Source organism: Eschrichtius robustus, chromosome 6, assembly GCF_028021215.1.
Source record: "Eschrichtius robustus isolate mEscRob2 chromosome 6, mEscRob2.pri, whole genome shotgun sequence".
Taxonomy (NCBI): domain Eukaryota; kingdom Metazoa; phylum Chordata; class Mammalia; order Artiodactyla; family Eschrichtiidae; genus Eschrichtius; species Eschrichtius robustus.
The window spans coordinates 54,156,294-54,180,311 of record NC_090829.1 but is presented as its reverse complement, the minus strand read 5'-3'; the positions used below and the strand labels follow the sequence as shown (position 1 = coordinate 54,180,311).

Sequence of the window (24,018 nt, the reverse complement as noted above, 5' to 3'; positions counted from 1 at the left end):
ATACAATGGAATATTCTTCAGTCATTTAAAATGACTCTGGAGACAAATGCTTGACACAGAAAGTTGTTCACAACATAGTTCAATGAAGTAATCATTATAAACAGCATGCAAAATGGATTTCATTTCTGGAGGAAAAAAAAAAGGAAGGGAAAGGAAAGGAGGGAGGAAGTAAAAGGAGGGAGGACGACAGTGAGACAGAAAGAAATAGAAAGAAAAGAGGGAAAGTGAATCTACTGATAAACCTTTTTTTCATTGTGTTCCATTCTAATAAATGCATTGTACATCTTCTTCCACATATAAAAGTGCTTAATTAAAACATAGATACAAGTACTTAATCAAAACATTTTCATGGAACAATACTTACTTTTTCTGTGTATAATGCTGTAAAATATTTTCTAATTTATACTATTCTATTTCTTTTTTTAAATGCTAGCTGTAATTAAGTTAACTTCACAGCTGACTAAAAGGTAGCATCCTGCAGTTTGGAAAAACACAGATCTAGAGAATGCCTGCAAGGATACACAATGATGTATTAATAGAGGCTATAATAAGTACAATTTGGAATTTCTTTTTTGCTTTTCTATTTTTTTTAACTTCTATGATAAACAAATGAGAAATACAAGAATATTTTATGTAAGAAATAAAAGGTACTGTAGAGATGGTAATTGTAGAGATAGTAATTAATAGCAGTTCATGTGAAAAATATCTAGTTACTCTAATGGACCTCTAGCTTAAAAATAAGACAACAATGTGCATTAGGTGCCAGAAGAACTAGTATAGTCTTACCATTAAAACATACATACAGGGCTTCCCTGGTGGTGCAGTGGTTGAGAATCTGCCTGCCAATACAGGGGACGCGGGTTCGAGCCCTGGTCTGGGAAGATCCCACATGCCGCGGAGCAACTCGGCCCGTGAGCCACAATTTCTGAGCCTGTGCGTCTGGAGCCTGTGCTCCCCAACAAGAGGCCGCGATAGTGAGAGGCACGTGCACCGTGATGAAGAGTGGCCCCCACACCGCGATGAAGAGTGGCCCCCGCTTGCCACAGCTAGAGAAAGCCCTCGCACAGAAACGAAGACCCAACACAGCCATACATACATACATACATAAATAAAAAGAATGTAAGCAGACAAGAATAGCATTAAAAAAAATAATTTAAAAAATTTTTTAAAAATTAAACAACAAAAAAATACATGCATGCGTGCACATACACACACACACACACCACGTAAAACAAAGCAGGTTTAGTTACACAAGGCTCTACTGGCCTTTGTATATTGAGATCCTTGCGTTCACTTCTGCATACCATGCTTCCACTGAAGAACCTCTACAGGAGAAACAGGATGATACAGTCTGTAAATTATATAACATGAAGAACATCAAAGGAACAAAGGATCGCAGGGAGAGGACTGGGGTTGGCGGCGTGAACACAGCCTGAAGGGGTTAGTGCACCACAGCTAGCCGGGAGGGAGTCCGGGAAAAAGTCTGCAGCTGCCGAAGAGGCAAGAGACTTATTCTTCCCTCTTTGTTTCCTGGTGCGCGAGGAGAGGGGATTCAGAGCGCCGCCTAAACGAGCTCCAGAGACGGGCGCGAGCCGCGGCTCTCAGCGTGGACCCCACAGCAACAGGGGTGCAGAGGGAAAAGCAGAGAGATTCTCGCACAGAGGCTCGGCGCTGAGCAGCACTCACCAGCCCGAGAGGCTTGTCTGCTCACCCGCCGGGGCGGGCGGAGGCTGGGAGCTGAGGCTCGGGTTTCGGTCGGATCGCAGGGAGAGGACTGGGGTTGGCGGCATGAACACAGCCTGAAGGGGTTAGCGCACCACAGCTGGCTGGGAGGGAGACCGGGAAAAAGTCTGCAGCTGCCAAAGAGGCAAGAGACTTTTTCTTGCCTCTTTGTTTCGCGGCGCGCAAGGAGAGGGGATTCAGAGCGCCGCCTAAACGAACTCCAGAGACGGGCGCGAGCCGCGGCGATCAGCGCGGGCCCCAGAGACGGGCGTGAGATGCTAAGTCTGCTGCTGCCGCCACCAAAAAGCCTGTGTGCGAGCACAGGTCACTCTCCACACCGCCCCTCCCAGGAGCCAGTGCAGCCCGCCACTGCCAGGCTCCCGGGATCCGGGGACAACTTTCCCGGGAGAACACACTGCGCGCCTCAGGCTGGTGCAATGTCACGCTGGCCTCTGCCGCCGCAGGCTCGCCCCGCCTCCTCTGTACCCCTCCCTCCCCCCGGCCTGGGTGAGCCAGAGCCCCCGAAGCAGCTGCTCCTTTAACCCCGTTCTGTCTGGGCGGGGAACAGACGCCCTCAGGCGACCTACACGCAGAGGCGGGTCCAAATCCAAAGCTGAACCCCGGGAGCTGTGCGAACAGAGAAGAGAAGGGGAAATCCCTCCCAGCAGCCTCAGAAACAGCGGATTAAAACTCCACGAACAACTTGATGTGCCTGCATCTGTGGAATACCTGAATAGACAACGAATCATCCCAAATTCAAGAGGTGGACTTTGGGAGCAGGATATATTAATTTTTCCCCTTTTCCTTCTTTTGTGAGTGTATATGTATATGCTTCTCGGTGAGATTTTGTCTGTATAGCTTTGCTTTATAATAGCTTTATTTTACTTCACTATATTATAGCCTCTTTCTTTCTTTCTTTCTATTTTTTCCTCCCTTTTACTCTGAGCCGTGTGGATGAAAGTCTCTTGGTGCTCCAGCCAGGCATCAGGGCTGTGCCTCTGAGGTGGGAGAGCCAACTTCAGGACACTGGTCCACAAGAGACCTCCCAGCTCCACGTAATACCAAACGGCAAAAATCTCTCAGAGATCTCCATCTCAACATCAAGACCCAGCTTCACTCAACGACCAGCAAGCTACAGTGCTGGACACCCTATGCCAAACAACTAGCAAGACAGGAACACAGCCCCATCCATTAGCAGAGAGGCTGCCTAAAATCATAATAAGGCCACAGACACCCCAAAATACACCACCAGACGTGGACGTACCAACCAGAAAGACAAGATCCAGCCTCATCCACCAGAACTCAGGCACTAGTTCCCTCCACCAGGAAGCCTACACAACCCACTGAACCAAACTTAGCCACTGGGGACAGATACCACAAACAACGGGAACTACGAACCTGCAGCCTGTGAAAAGGAGACCCCAAACACAGTAAGATAAGCAAAATGAGACGACAGAAAAACACACAGCAGATGAAGGAGCAGGGTCAAAACACACCAGACCTAACAAATGAAGAGGAAATAGGTAGTCTACCTGAAAAAGAATTCAGAATAATGATAGTAAGGATGATCCAAAATCTTGGAAATAGAATAGACAAAATGAAAGAAATATTTAACAAGGACGTAGAAGAACTAAAGAGGAACCAAGCAATGATGAAAAACACAATAAATGAAATTAAAAATCCTCTAGATGGGATCAATAGCAGAATAACTGAGGCAGAAGAAAGGATAAGTGACCTGGAAGATAAAATGGTGGAAATAACTACTGCAGAGCAGGATAAAGAAAAAAGAATGAAAAGAACTGAGGACAGTCTCAGAGACCTCTGGGACAACATTAAACGCACCAACATTCGAATTATAGGGGTCCCAGAAGAAGAAGAGAAAAAGAAAGGGACTGAGAAAATATTTGAAGAGATTATAGTTGAAAACTTCCCTAATATGGGAAAGGAAACAGTTAATCAAGTCCTGGAAGCACAGAGAGTCCCATACAGGATAAACCCAAGGAGAAACACGCCAAGACACATATTAATCAAACTGTCAAAAATTAAATATAAGGAAAACATATTAAAGGCAGCAAGGGAAAAACAACAAATAACACACAAGGGAATCCCCATAAGGTTAACATCTGATCTTTCAGCAGAAACTCTGCAAGCCAGAAGGGAGTGGCAGGATATACTTAAAGTGATGAAGGAGAAAAACCTACAACCAAGATTACTCTACCCACTAAGGATCTCATTCAGATGTGATGGAGAAATTAAAACCTTTACAGACAAGCAAAAGCTGAGAGAGTTCAGCACCACCAAACCAGCTTTACAACAAATGCTAAAGGAACTTCTCTAGGCAAGAAACACAAGAGAAGGAAAACACCTACAATAACAAACCCAAAACATTTAAGAAAATGGGAATAGGAACATACATATCGATAATTACCTTGAATGTAAATGGATTAAATGCTCCCACCAAAAGACACAGACTGGCTGAATGGATACAAAAACAAGACCCATACATGTGCTGTCTACAAGAGACCCACTTCAGACCTAGAGACACATACAGACTGAAAGTGAGGGGATGGAAAAAGATATTCCATGCAAATGGAAATCAGAAGAAAGCTAGAGTAACAATACTCATATCAGACAAGATCGACATTAAATTAAAGAATATTACAAGAGACAAAGAAGGACACTATATAATGATCAAGGGATCGATCCAAGAGGAAGCTATAACAATTGTAAATATTTATGCACCCAACATAGGAGCACCTCAATACATAAGGCAAATACTAACAGCCATAAAAGGGGAAATCAATAGCAACACAATCATAGTAGGGGACTGTAACACCCCACTTTCACCAATGGACAGATCATCCAAAATGAAAATAAATAAGAAAACACAAGCTTTAAATGATACATTAAACAAGATGGACTTAATTGATATTTATAGGACATTCCACCCAAAAACAACAGAATACACATTTTTCTCAAGTGCTCATGGAACATTCTCCAGGATAGATCATATCTTGGGTCACAAATCAAGCCTTGGTAAATTTAAGAAAATTGAAATCGTATCAAGTATCTTTTCCAACCACAACGCTATGAGACTAGATATCAATTACAGGAAAAGATGTGTAAAAAATACAAACACATGGAGGCTACACAATATACTACTTAATAACGAAGTGATCAAAACTTCGTTACGACGAAGTTGGGATATACGACGACCCAAAACCTATGGGACGCAGAAAAAGCAGTGCTAAGAGGGAAGTTTATAGCAATACAAGCCTACCTCAAGAAACAGGAAACATCTCGAATAAACAACCTAACCTTGCACCTAAAGCAATTAGAGAAAGAAGAACAAAAAAAACCCAAAGCCAGCAGAAGGAAAGAAATTATAAAGATCAGGTGAGAAATAAATGAAAAAGAAATGAAGGAAACAATACCAAAATCAATGAAACTAAAAGCTGGTTCTTTGAGAAGATAAACAAAATTGATAAACCATTAGCTAGACTCATCAAGAGAAAAAGGGAGAAGACTCAAATCAATAGAATTAGAAATGAAAAAGGAGAAGTAACCACTGACACTGCAGAAATACAAAAGATCATGAGAGATTATTACAAGCAACTCTATGCCAATAAAATAGACAACCTGGAAGAAATGGACAGATTCTTAGAAATTCACAAACTGCCGAGACTGAACCAGGAAGAAATAGAAAATATGAACAGACCAATCACAAGCACTGAAATTGAAACTGTGATTAAAAACCTTCCAACAAACAAAAGCCCAGGACCAGATGGCTTCACAGGCGAATTCTATCAAACATTTAGAGAAGAGCTAACACCTATCGTTCTCAAACTCTTCCAAAATATTGCAGAGGGAGGAACACTCCCAAACTCATTCTACGAGGCCACCATCACCCTGATACCAAAACCAGACAAAGATGTCACAAAGAAAGAAAACTACAGGCCAATATCACTGATGAACATAGATGCAAAAATCCTCAACAAAATACTAGCAAACAGAATCCAACAGCACATTAAAAGGATCATACATTATGGCCAAGTGGGATTTATCCCAGGAATGCAAGAATTCTTCAATATTTGCAAATCAATCAATGTGATACACCATATTAACAAATTGAAGGAGAAAAACCATATGATCATCTCAATAGATTCAGAGCAAGCTTTCAACAAAATTCAACACCCATTTATGATAAAAACCCTCCAGAAAGTAGGCATAGAGGGAACTTTCCTCAACATAATAAAGGCCATATATGACAAACCCACAGCCAACATAGTCCTCAATGGTGAAAAACTGAAACCATTTCCACTAAGATCAGGAACAAGACAAGGTTGCCCACTCTCACCACTATTATTCAACATAGTTTTGGAAGTGTTAGCCACAGCAATCAGAGAAGACAAAGAAATAAAAGGAATCCAAATCGGAAAAGAAGAAGTAAAGCTGTCACTGTTTGCAGATGATATGATACTATACATAGAGAATCCTAAAGATGCTACCAGAAAACTCCTAGAGCTAATCAATGAATTTGGTAAAGTAGCAGGATACAAAATTAATGCACAGAAATCTCTTGCATTTCTATACGCTAATGACGAAAAATCTGAAAGTGAAATTAAGAAAACACTCCCGTTTACCATTGCAACAAAAAGAATAAAATATCTAGGAATAAACCTACCTAAGGAGACAAAAGGCCTGTATGCAGAAAATTATAAGACACTGATGAAAGAAATTAAAGATGATACAAATAGATGGAGAGATATACCATGTTCCTGGATTGGAAGAATCAACATTGTGAAAATGACTCTACTACCCAAAGCAATCTACAGATTCAATGCAATCCCTATCAAACTACCACTGGCATTTTTCACAGAACTAGCACAAAAAATTTCACAATTTGTATGGAAACACAAAAGACCCCGAATAGCCAAAGCAATCTTGAAAACGAAAAATGCAGCTGGGGGAATCAGGCTCCCTGACTTCAGACTATATTACAAAGCTACAGTAATCAAGACAGTGTGGTACTGGCACAAAAACAGAAATATAGATCAATGGAACAGGATAGGAATCCCAGAGATAAACCCACGCACATATGGTCACCTTATCTTTGATAAAGGAGGCAAGCATATACAGTGGAGAAAAGACAGCCTCTTCAATAAGTGGTGCTGGGAAAATTGGACAGATACATGTAAAAGTATGAAATTAGAACACTCCCTGACACCATGCACAAAAATAAACTCAAAATGGATTAAAGACCTAAGTGTAAGGCCAGACACTATCAAACTCTTAGAGGAAAACATAGGCAGAACACTCTATGACATACATCACAGCAAGATTCTTTTTGACCCAGCTCCCAGAGAAATGGAAATAAGAACACAAATAAACAAATGGGACCTAATGAAACTTAAAAGCTTTTGCACAGCAAAGGACACCATAAACAAGACCAAAAGACAACCATCAGAATGGGAGAAATTATTTACAAATGAAGCAACTGACAAAGGATTAATCTCCAAGATTTACAAGCAGCTCATGCAGCTCAATAACAAAAAAACCAACAACCCAATCCAAAAATGGGCAGAAGACCTAAATAGACATTTCTCCAAAGAAGATATACAGATTGCCAACAGACACATGAAAGAATGCTCAACATCATTAATCATTAGAGAAATGCAAATCAAAACTACAATGAGATATCATCTCACACCGGTCAGAATGGCCATCATCAAAAAATCTAGAAACAATAAATGCTGGAGAGGGTGTGGAGGAAAGGGAACACTCTTGCACTGTTGGTGGGAATGTAAATTGATACAGCCACTATGGAGAACAGTATGGAGGTTCCTTAAAAAACTACAAATAGAACTACCATACGACCCAGCAATCCCACTACTGGGCATATACCCTGAGAAAACCATAGTTCAAAAAGAGTCATGTACCACAATGTTCATTGCAGCTCTATTTACAATAGCCAGGACATGGAAGTAACCTAAGTGTCCATCGACAGATGAATGGATAAAGAAGATGTGGCACATATATACAATGGAATATTACTCAGCCATAAAAAGAAATGAAATGGAGGTATTTGTAATGAGGTGGATGGAGTTAGAGTCTGTCATACAGAGTGAAGTAAGTCAGAAAGAGAAAAACAGATACAGTATGCTAACACATATATACGGAATCTAAGGAAAAAAAAAAAAAAAGGCCATGAAGAACCTAGTGGCAAGACGGGAATAAGACACAGACCTACTAGAGAATGGACTTGAAGATATGGGGAGGGGGTGGGGTGAGATGTGACAGGGTGAGAGAGTGTCATGGACATATATACACTACCAAATGTAAAATAGATAGCTAGTGGGAAGCAGCCGCATAGCACAGGGAGATCAGCTCGGTGATTTGTGACCACCTAGAAGGGTGGGATGGGGAGGGTGGGAGGGAGGGAGATGCAAGAGGGAAGAGATATGGGAACATATTGTATATGTATAACTGATTCACTTTGGTATAAAGCAGAAGCTAACACACCATTGTAAGGCAATTATACTTCAATAAAGATGTTAAAAAAAAAAGAAAATAAAACCCAGTTTTCCAAAAAAAAAAAAAAAAGGAACAAAGGATCTGTAGCCTGATGTCTTTTCAAATATCTGAAAGGCTTTTATCTGAATAACAATCACAGAATAGAATTAAAATTTAATTTAATGGAAGTCATGGAAGAGGTAAATCTGGGTGGATTTTAGCTTCAAATAAAGAGGAATTCTAACACTTATTTAACAATGGAATGCACTGCCTCAAGTAGGAACTACGCTCTTTACAATGTTCCTCAACAATCTGACCTTTTATTTCAGAAAATTGATGTAAAATTTTTAGTACCTGTAGCCTAGTAATATATCCAGTTCCCAGATCTCTGTCCCACCCTAGACAGATCTTTTTCGGGCTTTCTCACTGTACCTAAATGAACAGAACTAGCTCCCTTGGGAAGGTAATCAAGTGCCTATCAATGGCAGTGTTCAGACACACAAACAATAACCAATAAGTGGGGATACTGTAGAACAGAACTTCTACATCAGAGAGAACTGAAATAGCCAATCAGTACATTTTCTAAAATAAACAGATTTTTATTTTAATGGAGAAAAATCTCCTTTGCTCATTAAAATTGACATAATTTCATAAGGATAAAATTAGGATTCCTAAGAGGGAGTTTACAGTGTAATTCCTAAATAAAAATATTTTGGCTCTATCATATGCATTTGTAATTCTGTGGGAGGTATTTTATGTGCTTACAAGCATATATGAATATATATTATTTCATTCCCTTCTTTATACACAGGAGTCTTAACACACACAGTGTTCTGTACTTTTTTTTCACATAGTGATAAATCTTAGAGAATTTTTCATTTCAGTATTTAAATAGCTTCAACATTTTATATAGCTACATAGTAATCCATTTTATAGCAGTACCGTTGTTCATTTGACCACTCCATGATTGACAGTTATTCAGGATGTTTCTGTTCTTTGCTATAACAAACCATGTTGTAACAAATAACCTTATAAACACATCATGCCTCATGTGTAAGTATACCTGCAGAGATATATATTAAATATATATATAATAAATATTATATTAAAGGGAATACGTATTGGTAATTTTCATAAATATTAATAAATTGCTCTCCAAATGACTGACATTTTAGAATCCCACCCACAATATGGGAGGGTCTGAATTCCCTCAGCTTCAACAACACAGCAATTCCACAGTGTTTTAATGTGAAAAGCCTTACATCTCAAGATAGAATATATAAACCATAAAGAAAAAATGTTCTAGAATCCAACAACACATTAAAAGGATCATACACCATCACCAAGTGGGGTTTATCCCAGGGATGCAAAGATTCTTCAGTATACGCAAATCAATCAATGTGATACACCATATTAACAAATTGAAAAAGAAAAACCATATGTCATCTCAATAGATGCAGAAAAAGCTTTTGACAAAATTCAACACCCATTTATGATAAAAACTCTCCAGAAAGTGGGCATAGAGGGAATCTACCTCAACATAATAAAGGCCATATATGACAAACCCACAGCAAACATCATTCTCAATGGTGAAAAACTGAAAGCATTTCCTCTAAGATCAGGAACGAGACAAGGATGTCCACTCTCACCGCTATTATTCAACATAGTGTTGGAAGTCCTAGCCACGGCAATCAGAGAAGAAAAAGAAATAAAAGGAATACAAATTGGAAAAGAAGAAGTAAAATTGTCACTGTTTGCAGATGACATGATACTATACATAGAGAATCCTACAGCTGCCACCAGAAAACTACTAGAGTTAATCAATGAATTTGGTAAAGTTGCAGGATACAAAACTAATGCACAGAAATCTCTGGCATTCCTATACACTAATGATGAAAAATCTGAGAGAGAAATTAAGGAAACACTCCCATTTACCACTGCAACAAAAAGAATAAAATACCTAGGAACAAACCTACCTAGGGAGACCAAAGACCTATATGCAGAAAACTATAAGGCACTGATGAAAGAAATTAAAGATGAAGAAAACAGATGGAGAGATATACCATGTTCTTGGATTGGAGGAATCAATATTGTGAAAATGACTATATTACCCAAAGCAATCTACAGATTCAATGCAATCCCTATCAAATTACCAATGGCATTTTCTACAGAACTAAAACAAACAATCTTAAAATTTGTATGGAGACACAAAAGACCCCGAATAGCCAAAACAGTCTTGAGGGAAAAAAACAGAGCTGGAGGAATCAGGCTCCCGGACTTCAGACTATATTACAAAGCTACAGTAATCAAGACTATATGGTACTGGCACAAAAACAGAAATATAGATCAATGGAACAGGATAGAAAGCCCAGAGATAAACCCATGCACCTATGGTCAACTAATCTATGACAAAGGAGGCAACGATATACAATGGAGAAAAGACAGTCTCTTCAATAAGTGGTGCTGGGAAAACTGGACAGCCACATGTAAAAGAATGAAATTAGAACACTCCCTAACACCATACACAAAAATAAACTCAAAATGGATTAGAGACCTAAATGTAAGACTGGACACTATCAAACTCTTAGAGGAAATCATAGGAAGAACACTCTGACATAAATCACAGCAAGATCTTTTTTGATCCACCTCCTAGAGTAATGGAAATAAAAACAAAAATAAACAAATGGGACCTAATGAAACTTAAAATCTTCTGCACAGCAAAGGAAACTACAAAGACGAAAAGACAACCCTCAGAATAGGAGAAAACATTTGCAAACGAATCAACGGACAAAGGATTAATCTCCAAAATATATAAACAGCTCATACAGCTCAATATTAAAAAAACAAACAACCCAATCCAAAAATGGGTGGAAGACCTAAATAGACATTTCTCCAAAGAAGACATACAGATGGCCAAGAGGCACATGAAAAGCTGCTCAACATCACTAATTATTAGAGAAGTGCAAATCAAAACTACAATGAGGTATCACCTCACACCAGTTAGAATGGACATCATCAGAAAATCTACAAACAACAAATGCTGGAGAGGCTGTGGAGAAAAGGGAACCCTTTTGCACTGTTGGTGGGAATGTAAACTGATACAGCAACTATGGAGAACAGTATGGAGGTCCCTTAAAAAACTAAAAGTAGAATTACCATATGACCCAGCAATCCCACTACTGGGCCTATACCCAGAGAAAACCATAATTCAAAAAGACACATGTACCCCAATGTTTATTGCAGCACTATTTACAATAGCCAGGACACGGAAGTAACCTAAATGCCCATCGACAGATGAATGGATAAAGAAGAAGTGGTACATACATGCAATAGAATATTACTCAGCCATAAAAAGGAACAAAATTGGGTCATTTGTAGAGACGTGGATGGATCTAGAGACTGTCATACAAAGTGAAGTAAGTCAGAAAGAGAAAAACAAATATCGTATATTAACGCATATATGTGGAACCTAGAAAAACGGTACAAATGAACCGGTTTGCAGGGCAGAAATTGAGACACACATGTAGAGAACAAACGTATGGACACCAAGGGGGGAAAGTGGCAGGGGGGTGGGGGTGGTGGTGTGATGAATTGGGAGATTGGGATTGACATGTATACAGTAATATGTATAAAATGGATTACTAATAAGAACCTGCTGTATAAAAAAAGTAAATAAAATAAAATTCAAAAAAAAATGTTCTAATAGGTCCAACATTTATTAAGCTAAGAGAGTTCAGTGAACAGTATACTAAAAGCAGCACTGGGAATTAAGACTTCACCAAAGTGCTATGAAGAAGTGAAGCAAATTATCACAAAAACAGTAACCTAAAGAAGTGTATTTAACAATGGACACCCAGATATCCTGTGTGTGAAACCCAATCTCCCTTAATAAAACCCCTCAAACCCAAAATCTGTTAAGGTTGTTCCCGAAGGGAAAGTCCTTACATGGGGTCATATGGCTTTAAACACAACTACTGCTTCCTAGGATTTTCTCATTGGGAGTGCTACTAATTATGCTTGACACACCATGCTGCTAGGTCACAGTAGACACATTCCAAAAAAATAGGAATACTGTATCCTTCCCTTGATCCCTTCCTTAATAGCACAAATGAAACACAATTACCAGCCAGCATGATACAAGTTAAATGCAATGGGCAACTAGCAGTGGTCACCTAAATCCATTTTCCCTTGCTTCATAGTAACAGAGTTTTAGCTAAGTAGCCAAGCATACAGAGACTATACTTCCCAGCCTTCCTTGCAGCCATGTGTAGCCATGTGGCAAAGTTCCAACCAATGGAATGTGAAAATTTTCAGGCACTTTCTTAAAAGGAAATTGTTTGCTTTCTACTTATGCTTTCTCCTATTTCTAAAACTAGAATGCAGAAATGGTAGTGACCCAGATCTAACTTTGCAGAGAAGGACAACTTCCTCCTAGACTACAAAGTAACAAAATGTAACAAACTTGGGACTGGTAACCTTGTGAAACTAACCACTTTGACAACCTTGACTACCCTACTATTGCTATGTCAAGGAGAAATAAGCTTCCATCTTTTTAATCCAATGGATATCTTTGTTACAGTAACTTTGTCTCTCAAATACACACACAAACAGATATACACAATCATATGCACATACACAAAGATTGGCCAAGGGAGGTATTAAGAAAAGGTAAAAACTTTTTTAACTACAAATAAAAGAAAAGAGGTGTGTGTAGGTTTAGGCATCAGGATATAAGACTACAACTAAGAAATAAAAATAAGTAAAAATTAATAAACAGAAAGAAAATAAAAAACTGACCAAAATAGAAGAATGACATCAGAAACATATTTTCTGTGCTCAGAAAATTGATGTTATTGCAAAAGCATTAGAAAGAAAAATACATTGTAGTTCAGACACCTTGTTTTATATTCAAATAATTACTTCTCACAAGCAGAAAATCACAGTAATTCAAATATAATTAACAACTGTATTTGGAAACATTTAAATACATTTAAACCTTCAGTGAATTATAAAACAAATATGGTATCTTAGCTTGATTAAATAATGACAAATAAGAATTTAGCAGAAAAGATACTGAAACTCACCCAGTAAACATTATTGAATATGTACTAGACAGACACTTGTGCTGGATTTGGGGATACAAAGGTGAATAAAACACAGTTCCTATTTGGGAAAATATCACTAGCAAATAGCACTAATTGTGTTGATATATAAAGATAAACATTCTTCAGTTCAATTGTGTCAAAATTACTTTATTATCAATTTTTTGAACAATTATTTTTTTAAAACACACAGAATTATACATACACACTCAATCTCTTTAATACAATGATCCTTCAAGAAAAAGTTTTCATTGTGTTTAAAAATGAGTTTCAAGACAAAAAAAATTATTTTGAAATGTAATGAAAATTCACATTACATATACTTTAAAATTATTAATGCCTTTTAATCATTAAAGCATTGTTCCAGAAGTAAGATACTGAAGTTTGTTAGGCCTTTATATATAAACCATCTGTTCAATAAAGACTGTAAAATGCTTTAAAATAACAGCATGTACTAACTTATTCCTTTCTATTCTACATGAATTTATTCTAATTATTACAGAAAGGAAAATACTGGCAAACACCTTGATATTTCATTTAACATTTTCACCTGAAAAGTGAATCACATAATAGGATATCTTAAAGTGTTATCTACCTAAAAATGACAAATATTTAATCTAATGAAAAATAATCTATAATTAATCTAACTTAACATTCACTTGGAATTTGTCAAAATCAAACATTTTGTTTTAACTCACTTTAATGCATTAAAATTCTGGAGTAACTAGCTGTTATATTAGACAAATTCTGTCAAGTGAAAACATAACTGTAACAATTTTATTCATTTTAAAAAACTGTTTGAAGCTTACAAACTATCCTACCATTATTATGTGAAGGAGAAATAAGCTTCTATCTTATTTAAGACAATGTAAATGGCTCACTGATGACAACCCTCCCCCCCAAAAAAGTGCCAGAAATTACAATAATATAAGAAACTAAGGCAAAATTATACAAAAAAAGAAATGAAACTAACAACCAACTTTAAAATGATCATTTTAGAGTTTAACATATGAAGTTTTATACTATGAAACTGTTATTATGTAACTTTAAACTAAAAATTGTTACAGATATATGTTAGAATAAGATACTACAGTCTCGGGGTTTCCCTTGTGGTGCAGTGGTTGAGAGTCTGCCTGCCAGTGTAGGGGACACGGGTTCGAGCCCTGGTCTGGGAAGATCCCACATGCCGCGGAGAGACTGGGCCCGTGAGCCATAATTACTGAGCCTGCGCGTCTGGAGCCTGTGCTCTGCAACAAGAGAGGCCACGATAGTGAGAGGCCCGCGCACCGCGATGAAGAGTGGCCCCCGCTTGCCGCAACTAGAGAAAGCCCTCGCACAGAAACGAAGACCCAACACAGCCATACATACATACATACATACATACATACATACATACATATATACATACATACATACATACATAGATACTACAGTCTCATAAATATTATTTCTTTAAATATAAAACACTTTTTAAAAACTTGAACATTAGTTTGTGGAATAAGCCTACAACTAAAAACAATAAGATCTAAATCAAGAAAATAATAAAGGTTAAAACCAAGAAATATTATAGCTCAGAAATATGAGGTTTTCTGGAATTCCTTATTTTTTCCCACCAATACATATTATCAGCATCCTAATTTCCAAATATGCCTTCTAACCTCTAGTGATTACTTTTAAATTTATTTCTGTCTCAACTTTGCATTCTTCAGCCACTTCTACTTCTTTTTAAAAAGGCACCTGAGAGAGTAAATTTTAAAATCTGACAACAAAAAGAAAAAAATTGGAAGATAATTAATCATTAGTGTATAGCATTAAATTTAGTTTTTAGAATTCTCCCAAAAAGAACTTCAGATATACCTACATATCAGGTATTCTTCACTCAACCTATTGGCTTTCTCCCCTTTGAATATGATAGCTATTTCTCAAAATAAAAGAGTGTATGCAAAATCATATCCGCTTATCTAATCACCCTTCAACTTGATTCCCAGGCTTCCTGTCAAGCTTGCCTATAAAGGTCCTTCTCAGGTAGCTGAAATTTTTCATTATTCTTTTATCCTTTTATCTCAATGTTCCAACACTGTTACTGTTTCCAGCAAATGGAAGGCTTTTTACATAGTAGGACAAAAGCATACAGAGCAGAGATAGTTGAGACCTCTAAGCAGCCCTTCAGGTTCTTCCCCACAGGAGATAATGTGCTACAATGCAGATTTCACTGACTCTCTGCAGGATCTCACAAAATCTGCAAATCCCTCCTTGCAGACCCAGCAACAAAACCATACTTTCCTAATTGTCTCTTCTGTACAATTGTTTGTTTTATGTAGCATTCTTCTAAAGAAGGTGATTCACTGTGCACAAGTTATCAGAGGCTGAGCAATTACTTTTACTTTTAAACTCTGCATGTTCCCAGGGCTAATTAAAGCCCAGAAATATATAGACTGTTCACAGTAGCTTTCTAATATGACAGAACACTGACAATGAAGCAAATGGGATAACTGAATTACCATGTTTATAAACCAGAATCTACTAGCACCTCTGTTATCAGTCAATCAATTAAAAAGAAAACAAATAAACCTCAACTTTGTGGGACCCTTCCCTATTCTAACTCTGCAATATGAATTGACTTGTTTTAACTAACTTTGTTGTGTGTTAATACTTTGTTCTAAATGGTCCCTTCACCTTTCCTTACTTTCACTTCAAGAGCATAGTGAGAGCTATTGTCTCCTAATTCAAAGATGCATACACTGACACCTCTCTACTAACAACTGACTTAATTCTCTAAACTGTCTCAGTCTTGTTAATTTTGAATCCAGATTTATCTTTATTTTTCAGAGCACCAGCCATTTTAAAGAGATTTCTACATTACTGAAGATTTTTCCATTTCATCTTAGCAACTTTTCATTGGTTTTCATAGTACTTCCATATTTTTATTCCTAAAAAATATTTTTTAAAAGTCCATGGTAGCCTCAATAAATATTTGTTAAATAGTTTAAGAACTGCTCCATTATTAAAATAGCCCAAAAAATCATACAGAGAGGAAATTTTCCTTCTGATTTCAGTAGATGTGTGAAAATAAAATGATTATATATTCTGAATTGATTTCCATTTGGAAATATAGTGCTGTCTTTGTGTTGAGTTCTGAAGAATTTTCCACAAGTCAAGGATACATGCTCTAATAATCATTCCTTTATGGAAGTGAGGAACAACATTTAAGAAGAAATATTTAAAGAAAAAATATTTAAAAACAAAAATCAAGGTTTTTCTATGGGCAAACTAATATTTTTCTCATGCCTTCCATGTAAAACAATGGTATTAAATGAATAGAATATTAAAAATTAAAGATGCTTTAACAATAAAACCCTGAGAAAGAATAAATCGTGCCTTGTTACATGATGAATTCCTAAAATAGTCTAAGTGGAATACAACCATAGAACACACAATTCATTATATCCATTTCAAATTATTCTTTTAATGAGATGTAAAATTCATAGACTATAATGCCAGATAAGCTATTTATTCTTTAAAGTAATTTTAACATATAGATATTAGAAGGACAAGAACTCACACACACAGTTATTGTCTTAGAAGTTCCCCCCCCCCCACCAGGGATCAAACCCATGCACCCCGAAATGGAAGTGTGGAGTCCTAACCACTGGACTGCCAGGGAAGTCCCTCTTAGAAGTTCTTCAAAGTACATGAGGGAATTGTGGTATAGAAAGTCTAATGCTATCAAAAAGCATCTTGTTAAATAAAAATGTAAACTAGTTTATTATCATATATTGTGACTATTTCCAGAAATAATCTTAACATTTAATTAATCTATTTTCAAAATAAGCCTGTGTAATAAAATTTATCATAAGGTTAGGAAAAGGGATGTTGAAGAAAGTTTCCCGAAGAAATATATATTATTTTGAATAGCAATCTACTTTTGCACAAAGTAGTACTTTTCCAACATAAATAAAAAGATCTTAAAGCAGGGAAAAATCCACATAGCCTTATCAAGGGATCTAAGGACCAAGCATTTTGCTCAATAATCTTGTCCACAACACTATCCATCTTTTCCTACAAAATGAAAAATATTATTGAAAAGAATAATAAACTCAGATAGGTCCCATATAACCAATAGAATGTTTATAATACAATACTGACAAACTGTTGTTGTACTCTTGAAATCAATAAAAAATACATTATGTGTAAAAAAAGCAATACTTAATTCATGCAACCATCAGTATTAATACTGGCGTAAAATACTTCATTTCGCATACAAGTGAGGTAAAACGCTTCATACTAGAAAAAACTTAACTGGTGAGAAAACTATAGTGAACGAGTAGTATTTCATTCCTTACATTCTATTTAGCATCTGTGCATACATTTTCTAAAGTATATTTATGGCTCTCAAGCTGCATAAGGACCTCCTGTTAAGGTTCAGGGTAACTTAACAAAAGGAACCATAAGTACTTACCTTTTACAATCACAATACATCCATCACAGCTAAACTGAAGCTGCCATACCAGTCATAGAGAACAAGGAGTTTTTCAGATTACAAAGAATAGGGAGGGGAAAATTCCAGGAATTAGCCAGCATGTAATTGAGGGGATGGGAGAAGAAAAGGAAAATCTAATCCTAAGAAGAATCTCTTCAATAAGCTAACTCAATTGAAGAGAAAAGCCTCAAGAAAACAAACTTCCATTAATTTAAAGATTGAATATTTATGCAAACAACTTGAATGTCCAGCAACAGAGAAATAGTTAGATTTATTATGGCCAAATCAGATGATATACCATGCAGTCATCAATAATTACACTTATAAAGTTAAAATAATATTTTAAAAATACTCTATACATGTTATGCTGAAAAAGCAGAATGTTAAATTATCTGGTAAGATCTCAAAAATATAAGGAAAAAATAAAATAGAAAAAAAAGCAGAAGTAAAAAATGCTGAGATTTTAACAGGGCATCTCTGGGTAGTAAATTATAGGTGACTTTTTTTTCTATTTCTTTATATATTTCTAGGCTTTCTAAATGTTCTGCAATGACTATATTATTTTGATCATTAGAAAAAAGTTTATAAACATAAAATTTTTCAAAGAAAATATTCTCTGAAAGTCAATTTGAAACTAATGTAACAAATCAGAGTAATACTCTATTTTTAAATAGTTGTACAGTTGACACTACACTTGAACAACATGGGTTTGAACTACTTGGGTCCACTTATACCTGGATTATTTTCACTAAATACATTCCACAGTACTACACAATACTCAGTTGGTTGAATCCACGGATACAGTACCATGGACATGGAAGGCCAACTATAAAGTTAAAAGTGGAATTTCAATTGGTGGGGGGCAGAGGCGGGGTCGAGAGGAGGGATATGTGCCCCTGACCCTCAAGTTGTTCAAGGCTCACCTGTACTTTGCTCTCAGAAAATAACACAATAAGTAAACAAGTCTTATATACATGATCTGTATCACCTGGATCTTTCTATCCAAACTTTTTCAAATAGAAATAAATGCTAAACGCTTCCATTTTTCCCACACTGCTTTTACATATGAACAAAAAAGCCAACCAAACACAAAACTGATCTTTGAATTATTTCTCTTCCTTATGCAAGAGGAAAGCACATTTAGGGCTTATATGATATGGAGAAGAAAAAATCAAAAATAGTTCTTAGTATGCTTTATTCTGTAGGTTTGATTCCAGATGCTATGACTCAATGCACTCTAGCATATCCACTTATTATGGGGGATTATTTATGGATGTTATTGGTGGAAGGAGAGGGGGAATTGTTTTTGGTTTCGTCTTGTTTTTTCATTTTGCTTTAGCAGCATGCGTTTATGTTCCTATAAAGTCAGATTATCTGGAAAGCGGGTTTCATTTTTTAATCCTGGTAATGTTGCCATTATCCCACTAACATGTTAAGGCAACTTTCCAAAAAATTAAATAATTTTTTCACATCACTTCAAAATTACAGACCATGTACAATATAACATGCAGGTGGTTTTTAAAACATGAACAAAAGGCAAGATTACTGTCATTAGGTGCTCTACTACCACTCTGTAAAGCTTCAGTGGAATCCCATTTCAAAGACTGTATCCAAGTGAAGAAACTATCTTTGAAGCTTAGAGTGGTATATTTAAATTCCCGTTTTGAGGGCAAAACACTCGGTGATTCCATAACTGGGATAAGAGTACCAAATGAACCCAGCGCAGACAGCAAGAATTCCAAATAAGCATTCTCCCAAGTCACTGCCCACTGCACGTTCTTCACATGTAAACCTTATTTAACACCAATTCTGAGAAAGCCAACTAAATAAACAGTCTTCATTTTCCCCACTTCCCCACTATCCTCAAATCTGACATCTCCTCCACTTTAAAACACACTTGTCTCTTAGCACCTCTTTCATTCCAGGCAACTAGTCCCAAATGTCACCCAGTGGTTCTATTATAAGAGGCTTCCTCTGGGCTTTTCTCCCTGAACAGCACTATAGATTCTAGATGAGCATCTCCTACACTTTTTGGACTTCATGGACCCATAAAGCTAAAAACAAACCAGAACAAAACAAAACAAAAAATACATATATATGAGAGAATTGATATAGGGTTATCAACCTTTTCTCAATAATGTTACTAGAAAGAGTAGGACAGATATGATTATAGAATAAAAGAGAGTGGAAAAACTCACTGCATAATCCTTATTTTCTCATTTTGTCAAAGACCAGTGGAAATTTCCTAAAAACCTTGGGAACCACTCTTCTGGACCATCCCTTCCTTAGAACCCTTCTCCCCTCACTCTCTTGCCCATTCCCTCAGGTTTTCCTCTGCCCTGGAAGAGTAATGGCTTGCTAGTCTATCTTCATAGCCCCCTAAAAGATAAGAGAGGCTTGAAGAAAATATTAACTAAATTAGGGAGCAATCCTGAGTCGCTTAGTAGCTCCACTAGAATAATGTGAAATAAAGAATAAAAGTGCACTGAAAGTGCTTCTGCACATTTTAATAAAACAATGGGAAGGTCATTACTTGTAACAAAGTTGGTGTTTTTATTTTTAAACACTGATATGTGGATTTGAATAGTGGAAAAGACCTGGATTGTAAGCCAGAACACCAACTTCTAGCCCCAGCTTGGTCTCATTTGAGTCAGACCTATGTGAGTCTGAGCAGGTCATTTAATACTTCTTTATAAATGAAAAGGGGTAAACTAGACGACCTCTTAAAGTAACTACACCTCTAAGAATAGGAATAACGTTCTCTAGAGAATACAATTAAGTAAACGTAAAACAGTGTCAATTTTTGTATCCCAACACTTGTGCTTATTTATTAGTTTTACTTTAATTAGTTATATATTTCCAAAAAGGATGTGATGTGGCTTCTAATGAAGGACACATAAGACTGTTATAGCAAAAAGGTGACATTCTAAAAATATTACACTTCTTTTTTCAAGTTTACCAACCTCATTTTTCACACTCAACATGTTCAATATCAGTAGAAGAAGACATAGAGTGAGCTGAAAATGGAGTAGGCAAAATAAACTTTTGAAAAAGCAAATCCTAAATATATGTTATAAGCTACTGCTATCTAATAATGTTAGCATCAAACCATCATCTCTCGTCTATGTAATAAAATATAAATCAGTCTCAGATAAAAACACAGTTTTGTAAATTAAAAAAATAATAATAAGACAAAACAATATCTTACCATTTAGTGACTTTTCTCATTCCTCCAAGTACAATAAAAGCTCTGTGAAAGGCAAATCAGGGTATTCGTTTTTTCTCTCAGCAAAGAATAGCTCTCAGTGTTTACTGAATTTAACTGAAATGACCTGAATTCTAGGCCCAAATTGTCTACAGTTATCTGTTATCACTATACAACTAAAAAATCCTGATTTCCTAGATCCGTCCCCAAACCATGTTTCAGGCCATATATCCCTATATTTATTTTGCGAAAAAACACAGCCAAGCTGATTTAATCTTTCTATTTCTCTACTTTTCCCCATGCCATACCTACCGTGCAGTGTAACTTGTTGCCTTTAAGTGTCTCCAGAAGTGAACGTGGGCCCAGCAGATGGCACTCCTGAGACCTACATGTGACCCATTTATAATTAAGTTCAGCTCCAATTCTGTTATTGACCTTCCCTCATTCCTGTTTAGCTCCTCCTGCTTGATACAACTCTTGAACATCTTTTATACTCTCAGGTTTCCTGCTTCTTTACTCACAAGGTTCTCCTTATCTACTTATATCAAGTGTCTTTGGGGACTACCTCAAAACAGACCTCCCTTGTATGACCCTAGGAGTCATCGGCCTCCTCATTCCTGCCCCACTTACCCACCCACCCATTCATATCCTCCCAAGCACACCTACCCACCCCCTCCACCCTTCCCCCCACACAAACACACACAATGCGTGTGATATCTCAAAAAGGGGCCAAACCTGGCCCTATTGGTTATTCTCAAACAGTTTCAGGTAAGGAAATCCTCACTTCCTATCTATTAGTCTATCTTCTCCTTTCAGTGCACCAGCTTTGCTTAAGCAGCAAAAGGCAGTGAAGTTGTAAGATGAAGCTGTATCTTCAACCCCCAATCACACCTGATGTGAGCCTAGGCAACCTTTGTGTGCCTGGCAAAGTTAAGTATAGGGATACTTATGAGTTTATAATCTATTTGGGGAAGTACATCTTCACAAGGGATGTGGGGGAGGAATTCGGGAACAGCTTTGGTTTGGGCTGTTATGTTACAGCACATTATAGGGTACTTAGCTTTTGTCATGAAGACAAATTTATTTAAAAAGTTTAATAAGGGGACTTCCATGGTGGCGCAGTGGTTAAGAATCCACCTGCCAATGCAGGGGACACGGGTTCAAGCCCTGGTCCGGGAAGATCCCACATGCCGCGGAGCAACTAAGCCCGTGCGCCACAACTACTGAGCCTGCGCTCCAGAATCCGCGAGCTGCAACTACTGAGCCCACATGCTGCAACTACTGAAGCCCGCACGCCTATAGCCCGTGCTCAACAAGAGAAGCCACCGCAATGAGAAGCCTGCACACTGCAACGAAGATTGGCCCCCTCTCGCCTCAACTAGAGAAAGCCTGCTCACAGCAACGAAGACCCAACACAGCCAAAAAAAATAAATTAAAAAAAAAAGTTTAATAAGCACACTCTGGGCAATATAATGATAGATAAGGAGGCAAAGAATAAAAGACATTGTGTCTGCCCATGTGGCAAATAAAACATGGCAGGGGTGGGGGATGAAGATACACTGAAAATGGTGCTACTAAAGGCAGCCATATATACAAGGAATATAGGACCACAGTAGAGGGAGTGTGACTGGCTCTGGGGGAAAGGGGTGGGGACATTTACAAAAAGAGATATGGCTGGATATACGAGCATCTGTCATTTAGGGAAGGGAGAAAGGCATTCCAGGCAGAGTGTCCACATGTGTGTAAAGATGGCAGCATAGAAGGAGGATTACTTATATCACAAAGTACGTTTAGGATAAAGGACAGGACATGAGGATGGAGCCTTTAATGGAGGCCAGATTATAACTGGCTTTGTTCAGTGGGCTAAGAAGTTTAGCTTCATCCCAAAGGCAGTGAGGGGCCACCAAAGACGTTTCAGCAGAGGAATGATAGTATTAGATGATCAGATATCAAACAACTGTTGGTGGATGGTGACTTGGAAAATCTTCCCGGTCTTTCACCCACAAAGAAAGCCCCTCACTAACTTTCCTTTGGGAAAGAAAAGCCCCTTACAGCTTGACAAAGAACACAGAACAAAATGATTTCATCCTAACCCATATCTGATCTTTTCCAGGTCCCCTTCCCCATGTCTGGGGAGAATGAGAAAATGGGGAAAAGAAAAGGAAATAGCATCTACTAAGTATTAGGTGCCAGGAAATGTACTAAGTGCTTCACATACATTACAGTATTATCAATTTAACTCCAAAACAACCTTCTGAGGTAGGTAAAATCATTTCCATTTTAGAGAGGAGAAAGCAGAGGCCAACAAGTTGTCAAAAATCACAGAGTAATAGAATACCAAGGTAAAAAACTGGGATTTAAACCAAGACTTGACTAACTTCAAATATACCCATGTATGTAGGATAATGTAGTTTCCTCACATGCCATCTTAATTTATTCTTACAATAATCCTTACATAGTAGAGTGTTATTAGTATCACTTTATAAATAAAGAAATTAAAATTCTGAAAGGTGGTCATACATATAAGTGGGCCAAGGAGAGGAGGTGCAAGAGAAAGACAAGGCAGATGTCCTAAAGACATTTTTAACTGCTTAAAAGTGAGCTACTGAAACAGATACCAAACTTGACAAGACTCTTCCTTAATCCCTCCACTATCCTTAACACTGCATTAATGAACAATGTTTTATTGGTTATAATGTTATTTTTGTCTATATTAAAATGAAGGAATAACTATGTAGAAACAAAAATGTACATGTTATGAAAATAGGTAAACTTTTTTTTTCACTACCCCCCCAAAAACATGTAAACCAAAAAGAAGACATGAGAAATAGAGCAATTCTAATCAGAGATAGAAACTAGTAATAATGGCAAGTCCGTTTTTATCAAACATTAAAAGTTTTGTAACTACTCTGTCCTAAACACACTGTGATGGATTTTTTGTTTTTGTTTTTGTCATAAAAATGCTTAGAAGAGTTCAAATTGGATACGTACTAAGA

General features: G+C 37.2%; 1 protein-coding gene across 13 annotated transcripts in view; it reads right to left on the bottom strand.

The window, feature by feature from the left end:
- Positions 1–24,018, bottom strand: part of NAALADL2 (N-acetylated alpha-linked acidic dipeptidase like 2) — a 1,511,782-nt gene that overhangs the window by 1,475,720 nt on the left and 12,044 nt on the right. For 2 of the 13 annotated variants that reach the window (XM_068547430.1, XM_068547429.1), the window contains exon 2: positions 21,026–21,067. The exons of the other annotated variants lie outside the window; for them this stretch is intronic. The gene's annotated coding sequence lies outside the window, so the exon portion shown is untranslated. The remainder of the gene's footprint in view (positions 1–21,025; positions 21,068–24,018) is intronic. 13 annotated transcript variants of the gene reach the window in all.